The 15,995-nt window shown below is 42.1% G+C and overlaps 9 non-coding genes across 9 annotated transcripts; all 9 read right to left on the reverse strand.

Annotated features, from left to right (window-relative positions):
• Positions 1–1,387: 1,387 nt before the first annotated feature.
• Positions 1,388–1,469, reverse strand: trnas-aga (transfer RNA serine (anticodon AGA)). The gene has a single exon. It is a non-coding gene; the product is annotated as a tRNA-Ser (tRNA).
• A 1,549-nt stretch (positions 1,470–3,018) lies between these two features.
• Positions 3,019–3,100, reverse strand: trnas-aga (transfer RNA serine (anticodon AGA)). The gene has a single exon. It is a non-coding gene; the product is annotated as a tRNA-Ser (tRNA).
• A 1,558-nt stretch (positions 3,101–4,658) lies between these two features.
• trnas-aga (transfer RNA serine (anticodon AGA)) lies at positions 4,659–4,740 on the reverse strand. Its single transcript has one exon. It is a non-coding gene; the product is annotated as a tRNA-Ser (tRNA).
• Positions 4,741–6,298: 1,558 nt separating this feature from the next.
• On the reverse strand, positions 6,299–6,380 carry trnas-aga (transfer RNA serine (anticodon AGA)). Its single transcript has one exon. It is a non-coding gene; the product is annotated as a tRNA-Ser (tRNA).
• Positions 6,381–7,939: 1,559 nt separating this feature from the next.
• Positions 7,940–8,021, reverse strand: trnas-aga (transfer RNA serine (anticodon AGA)). The gene has a single exon. It is a non-coding gene; the product is annotated as a tRNA-Ser (tRNA).
• A 1,560-nt stretch (positions 8,022–9,581) lies between these two features.
• Positions 9,582–9,663, reverse strand: trnas-aga (transfer RNA serine (anticodon AGA)). The gene has a single exon. It is a non-coding gene; the product is annotated as a tRNA-Ser (tRNA).
• Positions 9,664–11,219: 1,556 nt separating this feature from the next.
• On the reverse strand, positions 11,220–11,301 carry trnas-aga (transfer RNA serine (anticodon AGA)). Its single transcript has one exon. It is a non-coding gene; the product is annotated as a tRNA-Ser (tRNA).
• Positions 11,302–12,858: 1,557 nt separating this feature from the next.
• On the reverse strand, positions 12,859–12,940 carry trnas-aga (transfer RNA serine (anticodon AGA)). Its single transcript has one exon. It is a non-coding gene; the product is annotated as a tRNA-Ser (tRNA).
• A 1,557-nt stretch (positions 12,941–14,497) lies between these two features.
• Positions 14,498–14,579, reverse strand: trnas-aga (transfer RNA serine (anticodon AGA)). Its single transcript has one exon. It is a non-coding gene; the product is annotated as a tRNA-Ser (tRNA).
• Between the last annotated feature and the right edge of the window lie 1,416 nt (positions 14,580–15,995).

The following is a 15,995-nucleotide window of genomic DNA, read 5'->3' on the forward strand; positions in this document are numbered from 1 at the left end:
AACCCATTCATCCTAGAGACTACCCATCCCATTTATTTTCCAATTCAGGGACCCATTTGGCCTTGTAAGTATTGAAGATACACTCTATGGCTAAAAGTATGTGAACACCTGAATATTACACCTATATTAGGTAGTTGAACAGCTCCTTCCAAAACCATGGATGTTAATATGGATTTGTTCCAACCATTGCTGCTATAACTGCCCCCACTTTTTTGTGAAGGCTGTCCACTAGATTTTGAAACACGGCTGTGGGGATTTGCTCCCATTCAGCCACAAGTGCACTTGTGAGGTTGGACACTGATGTTGGCCAGGATGGCTTGTCTCGCAGTCAACATTACAGTTCAACCTGAAGATGTTCAATGCTGTTGACGTCAGGTCTAGGTGCAGGCCAGTCAAGTTTTACACACTGAATTCCTTTACGAATGAAGTCTTTGATTGGTCACCGGAGGTTTATCAAGAGATCAAAGCATGTCTTGATGGGACGGTAGTCCAGGGATTTCTGATACAGGACAGCTCTATCAAGTACCCTTGACATGTTTAAAAAATATTTCAACCTGAGTGAGCTGTCAGGAACCTACACTCGTTCTTATCAAGCAACAGCTTGAATTTTATGTTTGTAGGTTGGCTGAGGAAATGATTGTGTGGCCTCCTTTGTGAGGGTTGTTGTCGCCATGTGCGAATTGATAACATCTCCTACTTTCAGCTATCTATTGTCAGAAGAAACTGAAAAACCATTGTTTTCAGCGTTTATTTTAAGCTGAGGGAGAGTTTGAATTTTAAGGATAGAAGATACATTCCAGACGAAACAGTAAATAAATGGAGATGCTGGGGATTGATCCCCGGACCTCACACATGCGAAGCACGTGCTCTATCACTGTGGTACACCCCTAACTACTGGCCTTAATTTAGTTTAATTTGTCGACAAACCCAATTTCCATGCAAGATGTTTTTCGGGTACAAGTCTCTCGTATGTTTTTTTTTTTCACTTAAGTATGTGAAAAAGCAGCAGCGAAGCACATAAAAGAGCCTTCACACTGTGAAAAGTCCCACTTTCTCCAAAACACCTTCGAGTTGTTTTTATGAGCCTTTTTCATTATCTTGCAGGCCTAGCCAAGTCACGATTTGAATTGCTTAGTGAAGGACAGAATTAAGTTTTGTAAAAGATCTCAGTGTAACATTAAGGAGAGGGGATATCTGAACACACTAGTCTTCAAACTCTGGTGATCTGCCAGCATCCTACAGTTGTTCTAATCTATCGAAAGCCTGAATTTCGCTTGGCTAAGTAGAGGGAGGTTGGGCACCTTGTCTGAGAGGTAGCATCTCCATGTGGGGGTTGATGATATGTCATAGCTTTCAGCTGTGTGCTGTCAGACTAAACTCAAAGGTTCGTTGTCGGCAGGATTCGAACCTGCGCGGGGAAACCCCAATGCATTTCTACTCCATCGCCTTAACCACTCGGCCACTACAACTGCTTTGGTTTGGTTTTCTCTATTTAGTTCTCAATTATCTACCCAGAAAGGTTTGAAAGAGCCTTTACTCGAATGAACGCCCTACCTTTACCAAGATATTTCTTTGAAGATTCCTTTGTGGGAAGAAAGCCAAAGGATTTCTGTTAGAAGATAGACAAACCCATTCTTCCTAGAGACTACCCATCCCATTTATTTTCCAATTCAGGGACCCATTTGGCCTTGTAAGTATTGAAGATACACTCTATGGCTAAAAGTATGTGAACGCCTGAACATTACACCTATATTGGGTAGCTGAACAGCTCCTTCCAAAACCATGGATGTTAATACGGATTTGGTCCAACCATTGCTGCTATAACTGCCCCGCTTTTTTGTGAAGGCTGTCCAATAGATTTTGAAACATGGCTGTGGGGATTTGCTCCCATTCAGCCACAAGTGCACTTGTGAGGTTGGACACTGATGTTGGCCGGGATGGCTTGTCTCGCAGTCAACATTACAGTTGAACCTGCAGATGTTCAATGCTGTTGACGTCAGGTCTAGGTGCAGGCCAGTTAAGTTTTTACACACTGAATTCCTTTACGAATGAAGTCTTTCTTTGAATGGTCACCGGAGGTTTATCAAGAGATCAAAACATGTCTTGATGGGACGGTAGTCCAGGGATTTCTGATACAGGACAGCTCTATCAAGTACCCTTGACATGTCTAAAAAATATTTCAACCTGAGGGAGCTGTCAGGAACCTACACTCGTTCTTATCAAGCAACAGCTTGAATTTTATGTTTGTAGGTTGGCTGAGGAAATGATTGTGTGGCATCCCTTGTGAGGGTTGTTGTCGCCATGTGCGAATTGATAACATCTCCTACTTTCAGCTATCTATTGTCAGAAGAAACTGAAAAACCATTGTTTTCAGTGTTTATTTTAAGCTGAGGGAGAGTTTGAATTTTAAGGATAGAAGATACATTCCAGACGAAACAGTAAATAAATGGAGATGCTGGGGATTGATCCCCGGACCTCACACATGCGAAGCACGTGCTCTATCACTGTGGTACACCCCTAACTACTGGCCTTAATTTAGTGTAATTTGTCGACAAACCCAATTTCCATGCAAGATGTTTTTCGGGTACAAGTCTCTCGTATGTTTTTTTTTCTCACTTAAGTATGTGAAAAAGCAGCAGCGAAGCACATAAAAGAGCCTTCACACTGTGAAAAGTCCCACTTTCTCCAAAACACCTTCGAGTTGTTTTTATGAGCCTTTTTCATTTTCTTGCAGGCCTAGCCAAGTCACAATTTGAATTGCTTAGTGAAGGACAGAATTAAGTTTTGTAAAACATCTCAGTGTAACATTAAGGAGAGGGGATATATGAACACACTAGTCTTCAAACTCTGATGATCTGCCAGCAACCTGCAGTTGTTCTAATCTATCTAAAGCCTGAATTTCGCTTGGCTAAGTAGAGGGAGGTTGGGCACCTTGTGTGAGAGATAGCATCTCCATGTGGGGGGTTGATAACATGTCATAGCTTTCAGCTGTCTGTTGTCAGACTAAACTCGAAGTTTCATTGTCGGCAGGATTCGAACCTGCGCGGGGAAACCCCAATGGATTTCTACTCCATCGCCTTAACCGCTCCGCCACGACAACTGCTTTGGTTTGGCTTTCTCTATTTAGTTCTCAATTATCTACCCAAAAAGGAGAGAAAGGTTTGAAAGAGCCTTTACTTGAATGAACGCCCTACCTTTACCAAGATATTTCTTTGGAGATTCCTTCGTGGGAAGAAAGCCAAAGGATTTCTGTTAGAAGATAGACAAACCCATTCATCCTAGAGACTACCCATCCCATTTATTTTCCAATTCAGGAACCCATTTGGCCTCGTAAGTATTGAAGATACACTCTATGGCTAAAAGTATGTGAACACCTGAATATTACACCTATATTAGGTAGTTGAACAGCTCCTTCCAAAACCATGGATGTTAATACGGATTTGGTCCAACCATTGCTGCTATAACTGCCCCCGCTTTTTTGTGAAGGCTGTCCACTAGATTTTGAAACACGGCTGTGGGGATTTGCTTGCTCCCATTCAGCCACAAGTGCACTTGTTAGGTTGGACACTGATGTTGGCCGGGATGGCTTGTCTCACAGTCAACATTACAGTTGAACCTGAAGATGTTCAATGCTGTTGACGTCAGGTCTAGGTGCAGGCCAGTCAAGTTTTACACACTGAATTCCTTTACGAATGAAGTCTTTGAATGGTCACCGGAGGTTTATCAAGAGATCAAAGCATGTCTTGATGGGACGGTAGTCCCGGGATTTCTGATACAGGACAGCTCTATCAAGTACCCTTGACATGTTTAAAAAATATTTCAACCTGAGGGAGCTGTCAGGAACCTACACTCGTTCTTATCAAGCAACAGCTTGAATTTTATGTTTGTAGGTTGGCTGAGGAAATGATTGTGTGGCCTCCTTTGTGAGGGTTGTTGTCGCCATGTGCGAATTGATAACATCTCCTACTTTCAGCTATGTATTGTCAGAAGAAACTGAAAAACCATTGTTTTCAGCGTTTATTTTAAGCTGAGGGAGAGTTTGAATTTTAAGGATAGAAGATACATTCCAGACGAAACAGTAAATAAATGGAGATGCTGGGGATTGATCCCCGGACCTCACACATGCGAAGCACGTGCTCTATCACTGTGGTACATCCCTAACTACTGGCCTTAATTTAGTGTAATTTGTCGACAAACCCAATTTCCATGCAAGATGTTTTTCGGGTACAAGTCTCTCGTATGTTTTTTTTTCTCACTTAAGTATGTGAAAAAGCAGCAGCGAAGCACATAAAAGAGCCTTCACACTGTGAAAAGTCCCACTTTCTCCAAAACACCTTCGAGTTGTTTTTATGAGCCTTTTTCATTTTCTTGCAGGCCTAGCCAAGTCACAATTTGAATTGCTTAGTGAAGGACAGAATTAAGTTTTGTAAAACATCTCAGTGTAACATTAAGGAGAGGGGATATATGAACACACTAGTCTTCAAACTCTTATGATCTGCCAGCAACCTGCAGTTGTTCTAATCTATCTAAAGCCTGAATTTCGCTTGGCTAAGTAGAGGGAGGTTGGGCACCTTGTGTAAGAGATAGCATCTCCATGTGGGGGGTTGATAACATGTCATAGCTTTCAGCTGTCTGTTGTCAGACTAAACTCAAAGTTGCGTTGTCGGCAGGATTCCAACCCGCGCGGGGAAACCCCAATGGATTTCTACTCCATCACCTTAACCACTCCGCCACGACAACTGCTTTGGTTTGGCTTTCTCTATTTAGTTCTCAATTATCTACCCAAAAAGGAGAGAAAGGTTTGAAAGAGCCTTTACTTGAATGAACGCCCTACCTTTACCAAGATATTTCTTTGGAGATTCCTTCGTGGGAAGAAAGCCAAAGGATTTCTGTTAGAAGATAGACAAACCCATTCATCCTAGAGACTACCCATCCCATTTATTTTCCAATTCAGGGACCCATTTGGCCTCGTAAGTATTGAAGATACACTCTATGGCTAAAAGTATGTGAACACCTGAATATTACACCTATATTAGGTAGTTGAACAGCTCCTTCCAAAACCATGGATGTTAATATGGATTTGGTCCAACCATTGCTGCTATAACTGCCCCCGCTTTTTTGTGAAGGCTGTCCACTAGATTTTGAAACACGGCTGTGGGGATTTGCTTGCTCCCATTCAGCCACAAGTGCACTTGTGAGGTTGGACACTGATGTTGGCCGGGATGGCTTGTCTCGCAGTCAACATTACAGTTGAACCTGAAGATGTTCAATGCTGTTGACGTCAGGTCTAGGTGCAGGCCAGTCAAGTTTTACACACTGAATTCCTTTACGAATGAAGTCTTTGAATGGTCACCGGAGGTTTATCAAGAGATCAAAGCATGTCTTGATGGGACGGTAGTCCCGGGATTTCTGATACAGGACAGCTCTATCAAGTACCCTTGACATGTTTAAAAAATATTTCAACCTGAGGGAGTTGTCAGGAACCTACACTCGTTCTTATCAAGCAACAGCTTGAATTTTATGTTTGTAGGTTGGCTGAGGAAATGATTGTGTGGCCTCCTTTGTGAGGGTTGTTGTCGCCATGTGCGAATTGATAACATCTCCTACTTTCAGCTATCTATTGTCAGAAGAAACTGAAAAACCATTGTTTTCAGCGTTTATTTTAAGCTGAGGGAGAGTTTGAATTTTAAGGATAGAAGATACATTCCAGACGAAACAGTAAATAAATGGAGATGCTGGGGATTGAATCCCGGACCTCACACATGCGAAGCACGTGCTCTATCACTGTGGTACATCCCTAACTACTGGCCTTAATTTAGTGTAATTTGTCGACAAACCCAATTTCCATGCAAGATGTTTTTCGGGTACAAGTCTCTCGTATGTTTTTTTTTCTCACTTAAGTATGTGAAAAAGCAGCAGCGAAGCACATAAAAGAGCCTTCACACTGTGAAAAGTCCCACTTTCTCCAAAACACCTTCGAGTTGTTTTTATGAGCCTTTTTCATTTTCTTGCAGGCCTAGCCAAGTCACAATTTGAATTGCTTAGTGAAGGACAGAATTAAGTTTTGTAAAACATCTCAGTGTAACATTAAGGAGAGGGGATATATGAACACACTAGTCTTCAAACTCTGATGATCTGCCAGCAACCTGCAGTTGTTCTAATCTATCTAAAGCCTGAATTTCGGTTGGCTAAGTAGAGGGAGGTTGGGCACCTTGTGTGAGAGATAGCATCTCCATGTGGGGGGTTGATAACATGTCATAGCTTTCAGCTGTCTGTTGTCAGACTAAAGTCAAAGTTTCGTTGTCGGCAGGATTCGAACCTGCGCGGGGAAACCCCAATGGATTTCTACTCCATCGCCTTAACCACTCCGCCACGACAACTGCTTTGGTTTGGCTTTCTCTATTTAGTTCTCAATTATCTACCCAAAAAGGAGAGAAAGGTTTGAAAGAGCCTTTACTTGAATGAACGCCCTACCTTTACCAAGATATTTCTTTGGAGATTCCTTTGTGGGAAGAAAGCCAAAGGATTTCTGTTAGAAGATAGACAAACCCATTCATCCTAGAGACTACCCATCCCATTTATTTTCCAATTCAGGGACCCATTTGGCCTTGTAAGTATTGAAGATACACTCTATGGCTAAAAGTATGTGAACGCCTGAATATTACACCTATATTAGGTAGTTGAACAGCTCCTTCCAAAACCATGGATGTTAATATGGATTTGGTCCAACCATTGCTGCTATAACTGCCCCCGCTTTTTTGTGAAGGCTGTCCACTAGATTTTGAAACACGGCTGTGGGGATTTGCTTGCTCCCATTCAGCCACAAGTGCACTTGTGAGGTTGGACACTGATGTTGGCCGGGATGGCTTGTCTCGCAGTCAACATTACAGTTGAACCTGAAGATGTTCAATGCTGTTGACGTCAGGTCTAGGTGCAGGCCAGTCAAGTTTTACACACTGAATTCCTTTACGAATGAAGTCTTTGAATGGTCACCGGAGGTTTATCAAGAGATCAAAGCATGTCTTGATGGGACGGTAGTCCCGGGATTTCTGATACAGGACAGCTCTATCAAGTACCCTTGACATGTTTAAAAAATATTTCAACCTGAGGGAGTTGTCAGGAACCTACACTCGTTCTTATCAAGCAACAGCTTGAATTTTATGTTTGTAGGTTGGCTGAGGAAATGATTGTGTGGCCTCCTTTGTGAGGGTTGTTGTCGCCATGTGCGAATTGATAACATCTCCTACTTTCAGCTATGTATTGTCAGAAGAAACTGAAAAACCATTGTTTTCAGCGTTTATTTTAAGCTGAGGGAGAGTTTGAATTTTAAGGATAGAAGATACATTCCAGACGAAACAGTAAATAAATGGAGATGCTGGGGATTGATCCCCGGACCTCACACATGCGAAGCACGTGCTCTATCACTGTGGTACATCCCTAACTACTGGCCTTAATTTAGTGTAATTTGTCGACAAACCCAATTTCCATGCAAGATGTTTTTCGGGTACAAGTCTCTCGTATGTTTTTGATTTTCTCACTTAAGTATGTGAAAAAGCAGCAGCGAAGCACATAAAAGAGCCTTCACACTGTGAAAAGTCCCACTTTCTCCAAAACACCTTCGAGTTGTTTTTATGAGCCTTTTTCATTTTCTTGCAGGCCTAGCCAAGTCACAATTTGAATTGCTTAGTGAAGGACAGAATTAAGTTTTGTAAAACATCTCAGTGTAACATTAAGGAGAGGGGATATATGAACACACTAGTCTTCAAACTCTGGTGATCTTCCAGCATCCTACAGTTGTTCTAATCTATCGAAAGCCTGAATTTCGCTTGGCTAAGTAGAGGGAGGTTGGGCACCTTGTGTGAGAGGTAGCATCTCCATGTGGGGGTTGATAACATGTCATAGCTTTCAGCTGTGTGCTGTCAGACTAAACTCAAAGGTTCGTTGTCGGCAGGATTCGAACCTGCGCGGGGAAACCCCAATGGATTTCTACTCCATCGCCTTAACCACTCGGCCACGACAACTGCTTTGGTTAGGTTTTCTCTATTTAGTTCTCAATTATCTACCCAAAAAGGAGAGAAAAGTTTGAAAGAGCCTTTACTCGAATGAACGCCCTACCTTTACCAAGATATTTCTTTGGAGATTCCTTTGTGGGAAGAAAGCCAAAGGATTTCTGTTAGAAGATAGACAAACCCATTCTTCCTAGAGACTACCCATCCCATTTATTTTCCAATTCAGGGACCCATTTGGCCTTGTAAGTATTGAAGATACACTCTATGGCTAAAAGTATGTGAACGCCTGAACATTATACCTATATTGGGTAGTTGAACAGCTCCTTCCAAAACCATGGATGTTAATACGGATTTGGTCCAACCATTGCTGCTATAACTGCCCCGCTTTTTTGTGAAGGCTGTCCAATAGATTTTGAAACATGGCTGTGGGGATTTGCTCCCATTCAGCCACAAGTGCACTTGTGAGGTTGGACACTGATGTTGGCCGGGATGGCTTGTCTCGCAGTCAACATTACAGTTGAACCTGAAGATGTTCAATGCTGTTGACGTCAGGTCTAGGTGCAGGCCAGTCAAGTTTTTACACACTGAATTCCTTTACGAATGAAGTCTTTCTTTGAATGGTCACCGGAGGTTTATCAAGAGATCAAAGCATGTCTTGAAGGGGCGGTAGTCCAGGGATTTCTGATACAGGACAGCTCTATCAAGTACCCTTGACATGTTTAAAAAATATTTCAACCTGAGGGAGCTGTCAGGAACCTACACTCGTTCTTATCAAGCAACAGCTTGAATTTTATGTTTGTAGGTTGGCTGAGGAAATGATTGTGTGGCATCCCTTGTGAGGGTTGTTGTTGCCATGTGCGAATTGATAACATCTCCTACTTTCAGCTATGTATTGTCAGAAGAAACTGAAAAACCATTGTTTTCAGCGTTTATTTTAAGCTGAAGGAGAGTTTGAATTTTAAGGATAGAAGATACATTCCAGACGAAACAGTAAATAAATGGAGATGCTGGGGATTGATCCCCGGACCTCACACATGCGAAGCACGTGCTCTATCACTGTGGTACATCCCTAACTACTGGCCTTAATTTAGTGTAATTTGTCGACAAACCCAATTTCCATGCAAGATGTTTTTCGGGTACAAGTCTCTCGTATGTTTTTGATTTTCTCACTTAAGTATGTGAAAAAGCAGCAGCGAAGCACATAAAAGAGCCTTCACACTGTGAAAAGTCCCACTTTCTCCAAAACACCTTCGAGTTGTTTTTATGAGCCTTTTTCATTTTCTTGCAGGCCTAGCCAAGTCACAATTTGAATTGCTTAGTGAAGGACAGAATTAAGTTTTGTAAAACATCTCAGTGTAACATAAAGGAGAGGGGATTTATGAACACACTAGTCTTCAAACTCTGATGATCTGCCAGCAACCTGCAGTTGTTCTAATCTATCTAAAGCCTGAATTTCGGTTGCCTAAGTAGAGGGAGGTTGGGCACCTTGTGTGAGAGGTAGCATCTCCATGTGGGGGGTTGATAACATGTCATAGCTTTCAGCTGTCTGTTGTCAGACTAAACTCACAGTTTCGTTGTCGGCAGGATTCGAACCTGCGCGGGGAAACCCCAATGGATTTCTACTCCATCGCCTTAACCACTCCGCCACGACAACTGCTTTGGTTTGGCTTTCTCTATTTAGTTCTCAATTATCTACCCAAAAAGGAGAGAAAGGTTTGAAAGAGCCTTTACTTGAATGAACGCCCTACCTTTACCAAGATATTTCTTTGGAGATTCCTTTGTGCGAAGAAAGCCAAAGGATTTCTGTTAGAAGACAGACAAACCCATTCATCCTAGAGACTACCCATCCCATTTATTTTCCAATTCAGGGTCCCATTTGGCCTTGTAAGTATTGAAGATACACTCTATGGCTAAAGGTATGTGAACACCTGAATATTAAACCTATATTAGGTAGTTGAACAGCTCCTTCCAAAACCATGGATGTTAATACGGATTTGTTCCAACCATTGCTGCTATAACTGCCCCCACTTTTTTGTTAAGTCTGTCCACTAGATTTTGAAACACGGCTGTGGGGATTTGCTCCCATTCAGACACAAGTGCACTTGTGAGGTGAACACTGATGTTGGCCAGGATGGCTTGTCTCGCAGTCAACATTACAGTTCAACCTGAAGATGTTCAATGCTGTTGACGTCAGGTCTAGGTGCAGGCCAGTCAAGTTTTTACACACTGAATTCCTTTACGAATGAAGTCTTTCTTTGAATGGTCACCGGAGGTTTATCAAGAGATCAAAGCATGTCTTGATGGGACGGTAGTCCAGGGATTTCTGATACAGGACAGCTCTATCAAGTACCCTTGACATGTTTAAAAAATATTTCAACCTGAGTGAGCTGTCAGGAACCTACACTCGTTCTTATCAAGCAACAGCTTGAATTTTATGTTTGTAGGTTGGCTGGGGAAATGATTGTGTGGCCTCCTTTGTGAGGGTTGTTGTCGCCATGTGCGAATTGATAACATCTCCTACTTCAGCTATCTATTGTCAGAAGAAACTGAAAAACCATTGTTTTCAGCGTTTATTTTAAGCTGAAGGAGAGTTTGAATTTTAAGGATAGAAGATACACTCCAGACGAAACAGTAAATAAATGGAGATGCTGGGGATTGATCCCCGGACCTCACACATGCGAAGCACGTGCTCTATCACTGTGGTACATCCCTAACTACTGGCCTTAATTTAGTGTAATTTGTCGACAAACCCAATTTCCATGCAAGATGTTTTTCGGGTACAAGTCTCTCGTATGTTTTTTTTTCTCACTTAAGTATGTGAAAAAGCAGCAGCGAAGCACATAAAAGAGCCTTCACACTGTGAAAAGTCCCACTTTCTCCAAAACACCTTCGAGTTGTTTTTATGAGCCTTTTTCATTTTCTTGCAGGCCTAGCCAAGTCACAATTTGAATTGCTTAGTGAAGGACAGAATTAAGTTTTGTAAAACATCTCAGTGTAACATTAAGGAGAGGGGATATATGAACACACTAGTCTTCAAACTCTGGTGATCTGCCAGCATCCTACAGTTGTTCTAATCTATCGAAAGCCTGAATTTCGCTTGGCTAAGTAGAGGGAGGTTGGGCACCTTTTGTGAGAGGTAGCATCTCCATGTGGGGGTTGATAACATGTCATTGCTTTCAGCTGTGTGCTGTCAGACTAAACTCAAAGGTTCGTTGTCGGCAGGATTCGAACCTGCGCGGGGAAACCCCAATGGATTTCTACTCCATCGCCTTAACCACTCGGCCACGACAACTGCTTTGGATTGGCTTTCTCTATTTAGTTCTCAATTATCTACCCAAAAAGGAGAGAAAAGTTTGAAAGAGCCTTTACTTGAATGAACGCCCTACCTTTACCAAGATATTTCTTTGGAGATTCCTTTGTGCGAAGAAAGCCAAAGGATTTCTGTTAGAAGACAGACAAACCCATTCATCCTAGAGACTACCCATCCCATTTATTTTCCAATTCAGGGTCCCATTTGGCCTTGTAAGTATTGAAGATACACTCTATGGCAAAAAGTATGTGAACACCTGAATATTAAACCTATATTAGGTAGTTGAACAGCTCCTTCCAAAACCATGGATGTTAATACGGATTTGTTCCAACCATTGCTGCTATAACTGCCCCCACTTTTTTGTGAAGTCTGTCCACTAGATTTTGAAACACGGCTGTGGGGATTTGCTCCCATTCAGACACAAGTGCACTTGTGAGGTTGGACACTGATGTTGGCCAGGATGGCTTGTCTCGCAGTCAACATTACAGTTCAACCTGAAGATGTTCAATGCTGTTGACGTCAGGTCTAGGTGCAGGCCAGTCAAGTTTTACACACTGAATTCTTTTACGAATGAAGTCTTTCTTTGAATGGTCACCGGAGGTTTATCAAGAGATCAAAGCATGTCTTGATGGGACGGTGGTCCAGGGATTTCTGATACAGGACAGCTCTATCAAGTACCCTTGACATGTTTAAAACATATTTCAACCTGAGTGAGCTGTCAGGAACCTACACTCGTTCTTATCAAGCAACAGCTTGAATTTTATGTTTGTAGGTTGGCTGGGGAAATGATTGTGTGGCCTCCTTTGTGAGGGTTGTTGTCGCCATGTGCGAATTGATAACATCTCCTACTTCAGCTATCTATTGTCAGAAGAAACTGAAAAACCATTGTTTTCAGCGTTTATTTTAAGCTGAGGGAGAGTTTGAATTTTAAGGATAGAAGATACATTCCAGACGAAACAGTAAATAAATGGAGATGCTGGGGATTGATCCCCGGACCTCACACATGCGAAGCACGTGCTCTATCACTGTGGTACATCCCTAACTACTGGCCTTAATTTAGTGTAATTTGTCGACAAACCCAATTTCCATGTAAGATGTTTTTCGGGTACAAGTCTCTCGTATGTTTTTTTTTTCTCACTTAAGTATGTGAAAAAGCAGCAGCGAAGCACATAAAAGAGCCTTCACACTGTGAAAAGTCCAACTTTCTCCAAAACACCTTCGAGTTGTTTTTATGAGCCTTTTTCATTTTCTTGCAGGCCTAGCCAAGTCTCAATTTGAATTGCTTAGTGAAGGACAGAATTAAGTTTTGTAAAACATCTCAGTGTAACATTAAGGAGAGGGGATATATGAACACACTAGTCTTCAAACTCTGGTGATCTGCCAGCATCCTACAGTTGTTCTAATCTATCGAAAGCCTGAATTTCGCTTGGCTAAGTAGAGGGAGGTTGGGCACCTTGTGTGAGAGGTAGCATCTCCATGTGGGGGTTGATGACATGTCATTGCTTTCAGCTGTGTGCTGTCAGACTAAACTCAAAGGTTCGTTGTCGGCAGGATTCAAACCTGCGCGGGGAAACCCCAATGGATTTCTACTCCATCGCCTTAACCACTCGGCCACGACAACTGCTTTGGTTTGGCTTTCTCTATTTAGTTCTCAATTATCTACCCAAAAAGGAGAGAAAGGTTTGAAAGAGCCTTTACTTGAATGAACGCCCTACCTTTACCAAGATATTTCTTTGGAGATTCCTTTGTGCGAAGAAAGCCAAAGGATTTCTGTTAGAAGACAGACAAACCCATTCATCCTAGAGACTACCCATCCCATTTATTTTCCAATTCAGGGTCCCATTTGGCCTTGTAAGTATTGAAGATACACACTATGGCTAAAAGTATGTGAACACCTGAATATTAAACCTATATTAGGTAGTTGAACAGCTCCTTCCAAAACCATGGATGTTAATACGGATTTGTTCCAACCATTGCTGCTATAACTGCCCCCACTTTTTTGTGAAGTCTGTCCACTAGATTTTGAAACACGGCTGTGGGGATTTGCTCCCATTCAGACACAAGTGCACTTGTGAGGTTGGACACTGATGTTGGCCAGGATGGCTTGTCTCGCAGTCAACATTACAGTTCAACCTGAAGATGTTCAATGCTGTTGACGTCAGGTCTAGGTGCAGGCCAGTCAAGTTTTACACACTGAATTCCTTTACGAATGAAGTCTTTCTTTGAATGGTCACCGGAGGTTTATCAAGAGATCAAAGCATGTCTTGATGGGACGGTAGTCCAGGGATTTCTGATACAGGACAGCTCTATCAAGTACCCTTGACATGTTTAAAAAATATTTCAACCTGAGTGAGCTGTCAGGAACCTACACTCGTTCTTATCAAGCAACAGCTTGAATTTTATGTTTGTAGGTTGGCTGGGGAAATGATTGTGTGGCCTCCTTTGTGAGGGTTGTTGTCGCCATGTGCGAATTGATAACATCTCCTACTTCAGCTATCTATTGTCAGAAGAAACTGAAAAACCATTGTTTTCAGCGTTTATTTTAAGCTGAAGGAGAGTTTGAATTTTAAGGATAGAAGATACACTCCAGACGAAACAGTAAATAAATGGAGATGCTGGGGATTGATCCCCGGACCTCACACATGCGAAGCACGTGCTCTATCACTGTGGTACATCCCTAACTACTGGCCTTAATTTAGTGTAATTTGTCGACAAACCCAATTTCCATGCAAGATGTTTTTCGGGTACAAGTCTCTCGTATGTTTTTTTTTTCTCACTTAAGTATGTGAAAAAGCAGCAGCGAAGCACATAAAAGAGCCTTCACACTGTGAAAAGTCCCACTTTCTCCAAAACACCTTCGAGTTGTTTTTATGAGCCTTTTTCATTTTCTTGCAGGCCTAGCCAAGTCACAATTTGAATTGCTTAGTGAAGGACAGAATTAAGTTTTGTAAAACATCTCAGTGTAACATTAAGGAGAGGGGATATATGAACACACTAGTCTTCAAACTCTGGTGATCTGCCAGCATCCTACAGTTGTTCTAATCTATCGAAAGCCTGAATTTCGCTTGGCTAAGTAGAGGGAGGTTGGGCACCTTTTGTGAGAGGTAGCATCTCCATGTGGGGGTTGATAACATGTCATTGCTTTCAGCTGTGTGCTGTCAGACTAAACTCAAAGGTTCGTTGTCGGCAGGATTCGAACCTGCGCGGGGAAACCCCAATGGATTTCTACTCCATCGCCTTAACCACTCGGCCACGACAACTGCTTTGGATTGGCTTTCTCTATTTAGTTCTCAATTATCTACCCAAAAAGGAGAGAAAAGTTTGAAAGAGCCTTTACTTGAATGAACGCCCTACCTTTACCAAGATATTTCTTTGGAGATTCCTTTGTGCGAAGAAAGCCAAAGGATTTCTGTTAGAAGACAGACAAACCCATTCATCCTAGAGACTACCCATCCCATTTATTTTCCAATTCAGGGTCCCATTTGGCCTTGTAAGTATTGAAGATACACTCTATGGCAAAAAGTATGTGAACACCTGAATATTAAACCTATATTAGGTAGTTGAACAGCTCCTTCCAAAACCATGGATGTTAATACGGATTTGTTCCAACCATTGCTGCTATAACTGCCCCCACTTTTTTGTGAAGTCTGTCCACTAGATTTTGAAACACGGCTGTGGGGATTTGCTCCCATTCAGACACAAGTGCACTTGTGAGGTTGGACACTGATGTTGGCCAGGATGGCTTGTCTCGCAGTCAACATTACAGTTCAACCTGAAGATGTTCAATGCTGTTGACGTCAGGTCTAGGTGCAGGCCAGTCAAGTTTTACACACTGAATTCTTTTACGAATGAAGTCTTTCTTTGAATGGTCACCGGAGGTTTATCAAGAGATCAAAGCATGTCTTGATGGGACGGTGGTCCAGGGATTTCTGATACAGGACAGCTCTATCAAGTACCCTTGACATGTTTAAAACATATTTCAACCTGAGTGAGCTGTCAGGAACCTACACTCGTTCTTATCAAGCAACAGCTTGAATTTTATGTTTGTAGGTTGGCTGGGGAAATGATTGTGTGGCCTCCTTTGTGAGGGTTGTTGTCGCCATGTGCGAATTGATAACATCTCCTACTTCAGCTATCTATTGTCAGAAGAAACTGAAAAACCATTGTTTTCAGCGTTTATTTTAAGCTGAGGGAGAGTTTGAATTTTAAGGATAGAAGATACATTCCAGACGAAACAGTAAATAAATGGAGATGCTGGGGATTGATCCCCGGACCTCACACATGCGAAGCACGTGCTCTATCACTGTGGTACATCCCTAACTACTGGCCTTAATTTAGTGTAATTTGTCGACAAACCCAATTTCCATGTAAGATGTTTTTCGGGTACAAGTCTCTCGTATGTTTTTTTTTTCTCACTTAAGTATGTGAAAAAGCAGCAGCGAAGCACATAAAAGAGCCTTCACACTGTGAAAAGTCCAACTTTCTCCAAAACACCTTCGAGTTGTTTTTATGAGCCTTTTTCATTTTCTTGCAGGCCTAGCCAAGTCTCAATTTGAATTGCTTAGTGAAGGACAGAATTAAGTTTTGTAAAACATCTCAGTGTAACATTAAGGAGAGGGGATATATGAACACACTAGTCTTCAAACTCTGGTGATCTGCCAGCATCCTACAGTTGT

The sequence above is a fragment of the Lampris incognitus genome, chromosome 11 (assembly GCF_029633865.1).
Source record: "Lampris incognitus isolate fLamInc1 chromosome 11, fLamInc1.hap2, whole genome shotgun sequence".
Taxonomy (NCBI): domain Eukaryota; kingdom Metazoa; phylum Chordata; class Actinopteri; order Lampriformes; family Lampridae; genus Lampris; species Lampris incognitus.